Source organism: Engystomops pustulosus, chromosome 4 (genome assembly GCF_040894005.1).
Source record: "Engystomops pustulosus chromosome 4, aEngPut4.maternal, whole genome shotgun sequence".
NCBI classification, from domain to species: domain Eukaryota; kingdom Metazoa; phylum Chordata; class Amphibia; order Anura; family Leptodactylidae; genus Engystomops; species Engystomops pustulosus.
The window spans coordinates 104,025,876-104,037,950 of NC_092414.1; the positions used below are offsets into that span (position 1 = coordinate 104,025,876).

Genomic DNA, 12,075 nt, shown 5'->3' on the forward strand with positions numbered 1-12,075 from the left:
CGAGTAATAATCAAATTCCAGTACATGTAGTAATTCAACCATCTGTTATTATATCAAGACCATTGTGAATGTTTTTATCTATACTTTTTATCTATACTTTGAATGTGGTATTAAATATTGAAATATTGTGATTCACTTCCGAGACCGTTTTTGAGCGTGCCCACATACACAAAAAACTTTTTTCGAATTTTCTCATTGGGGCCCTTTTTGGTGTTAAGACCCTTTGTGGCTGCACCCAAGGCGGTGTGACAGAGATCAATAAGTGCCACTAAACCCACTGTATTATATACTACAGGGGGCTGGCTGGCTATATACTACAGGGGCTGACAGGCTATATACTAAAGGGGCTGGCAGGCTATATACTACAGGGGCTGGCTATATACTACAGGCGCTGGCTGTCTATATACTACAGGGGGTGCTTTTTTTTCCCTTGTTTTTAAAACGTTCCAATAAGTGGCCTTCTTAAGATGTTAAAGGCCATCTACCACCAGATTTACTGTGGTTGACTGTCAGCAATGTAATGCTTGTTACCCTAGGGGTTGACCAACACCAATTTTCTTATCTTCAGGAACAGCCAATACACTGAAGATCATGCCTTCGTTAACCAAACCCTTCTGGCTCCGTTGGCTACTAAATTAAGCATGCCCGCTTCATAAAAATGAATTCCTTCTACCGCCAGCCAGATCAGCATACAGCCGATGATGTTACCCAGTCTGCAAACCTTGCGCATGCATGGTAGCTGGACACATTGACCAGTCAGCCGGGTGATTTCACCAGATGTCTGCTGCGCTTGCAGGTGGTGCAAGAAATTAATTTTTATGAAGGGGGCATGCATAATTTATTAGCAGACAGAACCAGGAGTATATTTTTATAAAATTGTGTCTTCAGTGTACTGTCTGTTTCAGGGGAAAGAAAAATTATGCCGGTTTACCCCCTGAGGTAACGAGAATTACATTGGTGATTGTCCTTTAAGGTGTAAGTCACAACTACTTAGTTTCAGGTCCCTTGAACACGAGGAAGTTGGGTCTAAAAGCTTTTGGTATTGCAATGCAGGTGATCGAATGTTCAAGCCCCTTAGTTGAACTAAAGTAACAAAATTTTAAACCATAATAAAAATAATAATAAAAAACAAAAATATCAAAATTTTGTCCATAGGTAATTATTTATTATTTAAAAAGTGCAGATCATGGGGTCCATATACAAACAAAAAAACATTACAAAGCAATAACATTATTCGTTAACACAATAGGAGTCAGGGCTCTGCTCGCAAGAGCTTACAATTATGGAAAATTAACAAATTATGTTATTATACCCTTAAAATATGCATTATTATGTAAAGCAGTCAGAAAGTCAGATGTACCCAAATAGTACCAATTAAAATGTCTTACAAAAAACTGTTCTAGCTCCCAAAATATGGTAACAAACAAGTAAAACACATAAATCCAGCGTTTGTTGCTATTTTACACATTCTGGTGTGTAATGCTGACAGGAACCTGAATTTTGACAGCTGCCTGTTGTATTTCCTTTCTATATGTTAGGATATAACTGATATTTAGCAGTATGGAATCTGGTTTATAATATACATAGTCTACAAGCGTTGCTTTGTGAAGATGACCATAAACTATACCCTTGAAAAATGAAACATTTAAGCACCTGAAGCTTAAGTGCTTACTCCACTGAGCCTTATTAAGAATCTAACATTATAGACACATTGCCCCAACTTGACCTGTAGGGTATCCCTGAACGTTTTGTGCGATGAGAACACTTCTCAGGGTGAACAAGTGTTATTTTTACAATAAATGGCTAAAGAAAGAAGTGACAGATTTATGGCCCCTAATAACTAAACTGTCTTTAGACAAAAATCAACTAATGTGAAGAAAACATTTGCAGCTGTCAGGTGTAAAATAAATATGTTCCCTGAGAGTCCATCAGTTATCTTTATCTGTTGTGAGGGTTAATACAAACTGAACTACCTCTTGGAGGTCACTTGCCCTCCACATGTAAAAAGGGTTAGAGTATCTGCTAATGTGCTGGAGACCTTAACCTGTTTAAAAACATTCAGGTCCAATTTTTACATTGAATAATTCCAAGATCTTTCAAAAAATGTTTCCATCATCAAAGCTGTTTTTACAGGACCAGGTGTCCTTTTTGTTAGCACAGTGTTAATATAGTTATAAGTGATTAACATAACTTAAAATATTTGCACTGAACCAATTTTACAGTTTTTTGGGGCTGTTGATCTAGTGTTTTGTAACTCGTATGATTATGGTTAAATCTAATTTATAGTGTTTTAAAGTTTAGTTTAGAACTAATAGTACAGTTGCACAAAAAATATGATGTTGAGTACAGATGAGCAAATAGAGTTGTCCATTATAGATCTGGTACATATCTTTCATTTTTCTGATACTGAATCAATTCTGAATGTTCAGAATATATCAGAGGAATCTTTCAAAATGGCATCTGTTATTTATCCCACTGCTGAAGGAGGGGGGATGGTAAGTGAAAATGAAATAATTGATAAGAACTTCTTACAAATGAACATAACACTTTTTATGAAAAAAAAATCTGTTTTAGAGGACCAAAGGGGATTAAATACCAATTTTAAGGGCAATTGGAGTAACTTTGGTTTGGACTGACACAATTTGGACCCAAATCAAAACTTCTGATAAAGGCGTCAAACCTTTAACAAAGCAAATCTTTCATTATTCACTCTTTTCTAATGTTGAGTAGTCCCTTATACGGTAAATTTGTATTTTTTGGTAGGCAAGGACTGATTTGGCAAGCTCTGTGCAGCGCTGCGTAATCTGTGTGTGCTGTATAAATAAAATAATAATAATTATTATTATTTAGTGTCCCTTGCTAATAATTTGTTGGTTGTGGGGGATCTAAGAATACTCACAGGCAGTTAATCCGGAAGTACATGCAAAAACAATTCTGGAGCCAACAATCAAGTGATATTGTAGTTTTCCAAGTACTTTTACAGGTCTGCTGGAAGTGGATAAAACTACTAAGTTATCCATTAACAAAATGATGTAATACATATTAACCTGTAACCTATTAAACCATTACCTTTATGTTAACAAACTGGAAAATAACTTATTGCTTGTACTGGTTTCCACACCTGTAGGATCTTGGGTGTCCTGCTAGTAATGTGTATAAGTGAATAATATAAGTGAGTGTGAGTATGGATGTGCTATCTGTGCCACCTCCTCATGCAGTGAGGATTCCTGAGACCACTGCCCATGCACTCTGTGTACTCTGGTGTACATATATACACAATATATATATACACACAGTATAATATACACAATATATATACACACATATATATACTTGCAGTGTACAGTGTATCGTCACACCCCTGGAGTAGTGGGCCTGGCATCTGATGGGTGAGAAGCAGCCCCCTCCCTCTCCTGGCGGGATCCTGCACTACAGATTCCTGAGGAGACTGACTCACAGCACAGGAGCTCATGTGGGAAGCGCATTCCCGAGTCTTCCTCTGTCTCTCCCAGAAGGACTTGTGGAGCGGGCACCTCACACATGTGGTACTCCTGACCTCTGCCACCCTCCACTTCTTCCACTGCACAGCTGGCACCAGGTAAGGGCACCCGTCCTGGGCAGTCACTGCATGTCACCGTTATGTGTAGTACGAGGAGGCATTACCCTCTGCTTATACCTAGTGGCACTAGCAGGTGATGCCCGGGCATAGAGCTGCCGCTATATTGGAGCCAAAAGTTTTTCTTGTGTATAACAGGGTGTTGTGTGGTTGTCTGCATACAGTGCGCAGAATTGGTGACAATCCTGGCACTATAGGAGTTAATATCTAATATCATATGTGACTGTACAGAGAATTATTCCGAGTATTCAAGTAATTGCTCTGATTTCCTGGTATTACAGCGTGACGGCATGGTGCTGGTGCCAAGGGGCTAGTGCTGCGCTGTGCCAGGCTGCATGCCCATTCCCTGAGTGGCTGCAAAATGGGAACTGCGGCTTTTCATTTGTTTCATAAAGAACTATGTAGTCAAAAACATCAACCTGATGTGAGAGCAAACACCCTGATAGCACAAGACAGATTGTAACTGTGCAGGTGTGTGGGGAGGAAGATTGTGCAATGTGTGTTCTCCTAGATAGGTGCATGAGCCATAGAGATGGAAGGTGGGTGGATAGATATGAAAGAGGGGATAGCTAGCTAGCTAGATAGATAGATAGATAGATAGATAGATAGATAGATAGATAGATAGATAGATAGATAGATAGATAGATAGATAGATATGAAAGAGGGGATAGATAGATAGATAGATAGATAGATAGATAGATAGATAGATAGATAGATAGATAGATAGATAGGAGTCCATAAGATTGTGCTGACTTGGATTTTACTTCTTCTAGATAGATAGATAGATAGATAGATAGATAGATAGATAGATAGATAGATAGATAGATAGATAGATAGATAGATATGAAAGAGGGGATAGATAGATAGATATGAAAGAGGGGATAGATGGATAGATAGATAGATAGATAGATAAATAGATAGATAGATAGATAGATAGACTCTAATTATATAGTACATATTATTTTATATTTGTTATTGTGCATTTTCCCAAATTTTTTCAGTGTGTCAATTGTTAAAATTGATTCATTTTGCTGAGCCTAGAACTTTACCTTTGCATTTTTATTACATTGTTTTGCTGTTTCTAGTACATCATGTAGCTGTCTGTCCCCCCAGCATGAGGTGGGACAATATGTATGAGGTAATTCTGCTTACTGGGCACTGACATAGCTTGGCTGTACCTGCTATTCATTAGCGCATACTATATAAATAAATCATTGTTAATTTTGTTTGTTTTTCTTATCTTTTATTAGCTTGTATACAGTATGCCCTGTATGATAAAAATGTTGAATATTTGACTTTTCTACCTATCCTTATACATAACATCACATGCTCCATATTGTAAAGTAATTTTATTGTTTCCTTTTTACACTCATTTTACAATGCTTCCACTCATAACTACATACTAAATACGGTATATCACTTTAACCCTGGTTTATGATTAAAAGAAAACTTCCAAAATAGAAAACTGATAAACTTTTACTAGGGTAAGTGTAAGACGCAGATAGGGTCATGCATACTATACTTAATACCCTGATAAAGTTTCTTTGTGGCTGCTGGGAGTTGGAGGTGACATGACCTGCAGCAGCAGTACTCTGTCTCCAGTACTGCAGTCTGTTCTCACTATTGGCTTGTTTCAGTTCCTGTGACTTTGTTTTTTATGTACTGGATATGGTGCTATGTTATCCTCAGTGTTATATTGTGCTGGAAGTGATTATTACCAAGCCAGAGGCAAGTAAAAATCAGCCAGTTTGGGGAGGGAAGGACGGGGCATTACTTGAAGTATAATTGAAATATAAAAGTATAAAAGTAAATTACAAAGCTTAAGTTGGGGCACCATGCATTAGGCTGCAATCGCCGGAACCTATGGGGCATGTATATACAGGCGCAAATTTTCAGTCGGATATCCGTCCCCGTTGTCTATGGTGCCCGGGCTCAGTACAGTGAACACAACGTACTGTGCCATGGACGCAAAAAAGATGCTCTATCTATGGAGAGGGGAGGGGTGAGTAGTGCTTCAGTGCTTATCCCTCCTTCTCTGCAGCCTGCCTGACGTGTGCCCGTCCGGCTGTAACCGTGTGGGCACATATAACCATATGTGTAAATGCAGCCTAAATACTCCGTGAACCATCACACAATGAAATTAAATCTACACCAGATCCTGGCACAGGTTATAGCAAATTTAGTTGGCCCCTGCTTGTGCCCTACACTGTCACTCCATCTTTTAAAAAGTGACTTGATGGTGGCAAATAGGGGAAAAAGTAACAATCGAATGCGCAAGGAACATCAACTTTTTCTTACCTTGTACATAAGAAAACTGTCATACAAGGCATGATTAATGTCCCCCATTGTTTTCTTTATTAAATGTGTTCTCCTTGTCAACTTATTAATAGGGCTTTAAGAAGATCTACTTTTCTTTACTTAAAGGGGACCTTTTACCAGTAATGTCATTTTTAGCTGTGACAGGTTTCAATAACCTATGCCAGTGGTGGCGAACCTATGGCACTGGTGCCAAAGGTGGCACTCGGAGCCCTTTCTGTGGGCACTCAGGCCATCACTGCAGGACAGAGTTCACCAAACAGGACCAAATCCACCAAAACTTAAGAGATGCTGCTCTCAGCGCTATTTTAAAGTGACACTTCATTGGCTGTTTGGAACTGTGGAAAAAATGAGAAGGTGTTGACAGAAGTGCATTATCTTTGGAGGTCCTCCTGCTAGACCCACCTTCGTCCTGTACAGAGAGACCCTGGAGAGAATCTATCTGCCCTCTTTCTTTCAACTGTATTGGTAGACTTAGGCGGCCAATACAATTGAAAGATGTGGAAGAACAGGTAGCAATAACTTACTGCTTAAAATGCCACGTTGGCACTTCACGGTAAAAAAGTGGATTTTGGTTGTAGTTTGGGCACTCTGTCTCTAAAAGGTTCGCCATCACTGACCTATGCAATGCTGATTTCAAAAATGCCTCTGTAAGCATTCTGAATAATTTGCGTAGTTTATAATAGTAAAATAGTATAAAATGTATCTGTTGTTGGTTGCACACATATTAATAGAATTTTCCTTAAATGAATACATGATCATGTGAATAATATTTTGAAGCTTTTGAGTTAAATATGACGAGACACCTGTAACATACAGTAATTTGGGCCCCAATGAGTCCAGCGCCAAAGTATGACACCTCTCTTACTTTTTCACACAAATAGACCATAAACTGTATGAGCTTTTGAGGTTTGGAATTAACACAATGTTTATTAATCATTTTTAATAAGTAAAATAAAATAATCTTTCTAACATAATTTTGTTTTGTGAAGTAATTCCTGGCTTTAGTAATGAAGATAGAAGGCTCTTTTAGCTGTGTGTCATATTATGGCTCAAACATTATTAGTGTCTTATAAAGATTATTTAATTTAGGGACATTAAACTGATGGCACTGGAAACTATACATTACCTTTTAATGAATATGTCTTCTTAAGTTACATTAGCTGAGATATGGATGACATATTCATTTAATAACTTGACGGCATCAATAATATATTTTTGCTTGTTTCCATTTCATTTCCATTTTTATAGTTTCTACTCCAGATTAACCACAGGAATGTATAATCACATAGATTAGATGATTCCAAAATTAGTCATTTAGTAGATTTTTCTAGTGTTTCTCTCATTCCATATCACAATAAAACACACTAAAATGGTTGTCGCACATACATATCTGGAAGCTGAATCTATGTTTTAAGACATAAAAAAAGAAGAATAGGGATCACATTCAATCCCCTGACCTTTTTATAGGACCAAAACTAATGCATGACGAAAGGGGTTCTACCTCTCAAAAGGCTTTCACATCTAGTTACCAAAAGTAATTGATGTAGTTCTCCAGTTATTCCACTGTTTCTCATTTGTTCCTGTTTGTAAGCTCTTAAGCACCTGAAAATGTATCTTTAAGCCAGTGGTGGCAAACCTATGGCATGGGTGCCAGAAATGGCACTCAGAGCCCTTTCTGTTGGTACACAGGCTGTCAACCCAGCACAGAGTTCACCATAACGAGCTCAAGGCCTCCTTCTACAGTTCAGGAATGTCTTTTGCTGTTAAAGGAAACCTACCATTTCCAATAGTAGGGGTAAGCTGTAAGTACCGAGCACCAGCTCAGGGTGAGCTGGTGCCGGTGCTTACTTTCGTTAGTGTTATTAACCCTGTATTGCAGTTTTAACACTTTTTAAAGTTTATAGCTGAAGCTGCTTCGGCGCTGCGCGGCTTCGGCTATAAACTTTAAAAAGTGTTAAAACCACGATACAGCGGTTAATAACACTAACGAAAGTAAGCACCGGCACCAGCTCACCCTGAGCTGGTGCTCGGTACTTACAGCTTACCCCTACTATTGGAAATGGTAGGTTTCCTTTAATGTGACACATCCTTGGAGGCCTGGTACTACCGGAAGAGTCAGAATGTGTGGATAGAACTGATTTACCATTGGAGCTCCTGCGCTGGACCCTACTATTATTTCTGTGCAGAGGATCCTGGAGGGAAACTACACTAGTTTTTTTACATTTCTCCTTCTTTCTACTGTATTGGTGTCTACACCAATACCAATGATAGAAAACTGTGACAGAGCAGGGACCAATAGGTTACTTCTTAAATTTCTGTGTTGGCGCTTTGAGATAAATAAGTGGGTGTTTGTTGTCGTGTGGGCATTTACTTTCTAAAAAGTTTCCCTTCACTGCACTAGGCTATCCAGCTGGGGATCTTTAGAATTCTGTTACATTAGTATTGTTTAACCCCTTAAGGACGCAGGGTTTTTCTGCTCATTTCTCGCTCTCCAACTTCAAAAATCCATAACTTTTTAATTTTTACGTGTACAGACCTGTGTGATGGCTTATTTTGTGCGTAACAAATTTTACTTTCCCGTAATGTTATTTATTTTAACATGCCGTGTACTGCGAAGCTGAAAAAAAATTCCAAATGTGGAAAAATGAAAAAAAAAACGTCACGTTCTTGTGGGCTCAGTTTTTTCGACTTGGACTGTGCACTCAAAATAACACTTCAGCTTTATTCTTTGGTTCGGTGTGATTGCGGTGATACCAAATTTATATAGGTTTTATTGTGTTTTAATACATTTTCAAAAATTAAACGAATGTGTACAAAAAAGAAAAAAAAATTTTGCCATCTTCTGACGCTAATAACTTTTTCATACTTTGGTGCACGGAGATGTTTGAGGTGTCATTTTTTGCGAAATGAGGCAGCGTTTTCAATGCTACCATTTTGAGGTCTGTGCGACATTTTGATCATTTTTTATTTCATTTTTTATGTGATGTAAAAAAGTGTAAAACTCGCATTTCCCGCCTCGGAGGTCACCGCCGGCCATAACCGTTTTTATATTTTGATAGATCGGGCATTTTGGGACGCGGCGATACCTAATATGTTTGTGATTTTTACTGTTTATTATGTTTTATATCAATTCTAGGGAAAGGGGGGTGATTTGAATTTTTAATATTTTATTAATTATTTTTATTTTTTTAACTTTTTTTTTCTTTTTTTTCCCCACTATTTCTTAGAACATCTAGGGTACATTAACCCTAGATGGTCAGATTGTTCCTACCATATACTGCAATACTTCTGTATTGCAATATATGGCATTTTTGCAGGTCATTCATTACAATGAGCCACTGGCTCATTGTAACGAATCTGCAGAAGCCATGTAGCCTCGTGTCAAAAGAAGACCCGAGGCTACCATGGCAACCGTTCGGCGCCCCCCGATGACGTTCGGGGGCGCGGTGATCGTAAAAAAGATGGCGGCGCCGCCGTCTTTTAAACGCCGCTGGCGACTTTGCCGGCGGCAATGATAGGGTTAATAGCTGCGATCGGTGCAAGCACCGACCACGGTTATTAGCGTTGGGGGTTTTCTGCAAAATGCAAAAACCTCTGTATGAAGAGGACTCAGCCCGTGAGCCCTCTTCATACACTCCTTATACCTCTACGCCGTTGAGCTACGGCGCAGAGCGTTAAGAGGTTAATTTATACTATTTACAGTGCCTTGTGAAAGTATTTGACCCCTTGAACTTTTCTACATGTTGCCACATTTCAGGCTTCAGACTTAAAAAGATTTAAAATAATTTTTTTTTGGTGAAGAATCAACAAGTGGGACATAACTGGGAACTGGAACAAAATGTATTGTATATTTTAAACTTTTGTAAAAAATAATAAACTGAAAAGTAGAGCGTGCAATATTATTTGGCCCCTTTACTTTCAGTGCTGCAAACTCACTTCAAAAGTTCAGTGAGGATCTCTGAATGATCTCCATGTAAATACACCTGCTCTGTGATAGTCTCAGGGTTCTGTTTAATGCCCAGAGAGCATCATGAAGACCAAGGAACACACCAGACAGGGCCATGATACTATTGTGGAGAAGTTGAAGCCGAATTTAGATACAAAAAGATTTCAGAAACTTTAAACATCTTAAGGAGAGATCATATTGAAATTGAAGGAAAATCAGACCACTGCAAATCTACCAAGACTTGGCCGTCCCTCTAAACTTTTATCTAAAACAAGGAGAAGACTGATCAGAGATGTAGCCAAGAGGCACATGATCACTCTGGATGACCTGCAGAGATCTACAGCTGAGGTGGGAGAGTCTGACCATAGGACAACAATCAGTCGTACACTGCACAAATCTGGCCTTCATGGAAGAGTCGCAAAAAAAAGCCGTTTCTTAAAGATATCCATAAAAGGTCTCATTTAAAGACACATCAAACAGGCGGAAAAGAATGCTCTGGTCAGATGCAAGCAAAATTGAACATTTTGACCACAATGCCAAACAATATGTTTATCATAAAAGTAGAACAGCTAGATATACCCCTTTAATATTATGTTGGGTTATTATTTTAGGGGATTCCAGACTATAATAAATCTGACAATAGATCATAAGTACCTGCCATTCCTATTGTAATGCAATCTACACGTGCGAGGTACAATTGCTTCTGCTTATGCAATGGTGCTTCCCACATTAAGTTGCACTATTTGTTGGTTATACAGTGCAGTGCCTGCGTAGAAATAAACGCAGCAGGTGACTTTGCACATATGAAAATATGCCGACTGCAGCGAATACACAGGGGCAAAAACGTGCTGCGTCGGCCCCCTCCTCGATGACTGTACCCACCACCTAGAGTGAAGGTGGCGGATTGGGGAAAATAATCAGAAGACCTAGCATTTGCGTTTATTTCAGGGCTTTTACGTAACTGATGTGGCACAGAAGTCCTGAAAAATATATACCTATATTACCATTTACATTTGGCCTGCATGACCCGGACATATTGCTGGATTGGCCAATCCAGGAATATATCTGGTTCGGGCAGGCTGAACCCAAACCTAAGCAGAAACATCTCTAGTGGAGAATAATACCAAAGCAATAAACTGCCATAAAAGTTACCTTTTGATGTTTAGCACATTTTACACAAGTATACATCGTTAAAAAAAACTCTTGGTTTGGGCCTAAGCAAAATAGATGCAAAATGAGTGAGCTTTTTTTTCTGAACTATAAATTATTTGTCTGATATTGTACTTGGACAATGATCATCAGTAACTTCCAAATGTTGGCATGCATAGCTTTTTACTGATACCTCCTACACCTGTGCTTCCCAGGATTAATCACAAAACTGTCAAGAAAAGCCATCTTTATGTTTTGCTTGTATTTTGACCAATTTTACAGAACAGGAGAGCTTGGAGGCATGGTTTACTTATTGTATTAATTGTGCTATGTGTTTTCTACTTTCTGTCCTTTGAAACGAATCACACAATGGACTCCAACCGTTACCCAAAGATCAAAAGTATGTAAACTAGAACAATCCTTCTCATAAGCTTTTCATGGCTGACACACCTGCTGTTAATATTTAACTAGGTATATATTTTGGCTGCTAAAGTTGTAGTAAAATAAAAATGGGAGCTATAGTAAAAAAAAAAATTAATATTTAATTGGATAATATTTGCAGTGGTAACTTTCACCCTAAATTATTTAACCTAAGAAAGCCTACTCTATCCCTGACATCCCACACATTACACACCACACATCATGTCAGTTAAACAATGTGCATATATATATACTACCTTTAAGGTGTAGTTTACCAAGACCTGTATTGCATACATTTTTTTATCTTTTTACTCATGCCTATATATTAAAATGATGCAATCCTTATAGAACACTGTTCCATACCAATCTGATTACTGGCTAAAAACAAATAGTATGTTATCATGCCATGTGACTTCAAAGAACCATCCATTTTAGTGGTCTTAAAAAAGGGAAATAGTGACCGATCAAAACAATTAACAAAAAGTCATAAAGACTTAAATGTACAAAACAATTGTATATGAAGATATTTTTGTCCTCCATGTCCTTTAACCCCTCAGCAGTTATTTTCCATCAAATACTAAGAATATAAAGAGACTGGCAGAATGTAACATAGCTAACAGACAGG

At 38.2% G+C, this 12,075-nt stretch overlaps 1 protein-coding gene across 1 annotated transcript in view; it reads left to right on the top strand.

Moving 5' to 3' along the window:
• The first annotated feature begins 3,467 nt into the window (after nucleotides 1–3,467).
• Nucleotides 3,468–12,075, top strand: part of MET (MET proto-oncogene, receptor tyrosine kinase) — a 105,518-nt gene continuing 96,910 nt past the window's right edge. The window contains exon 1 of the mRNA XM_072146953.1: nucleotides 3,468–3,598. The gene's annotated coding sequence lies outside the window, so the exon portion shown is untranslated. The remainder of the gene's footprint in view (nucleotides 3,599–12,075) is intronic.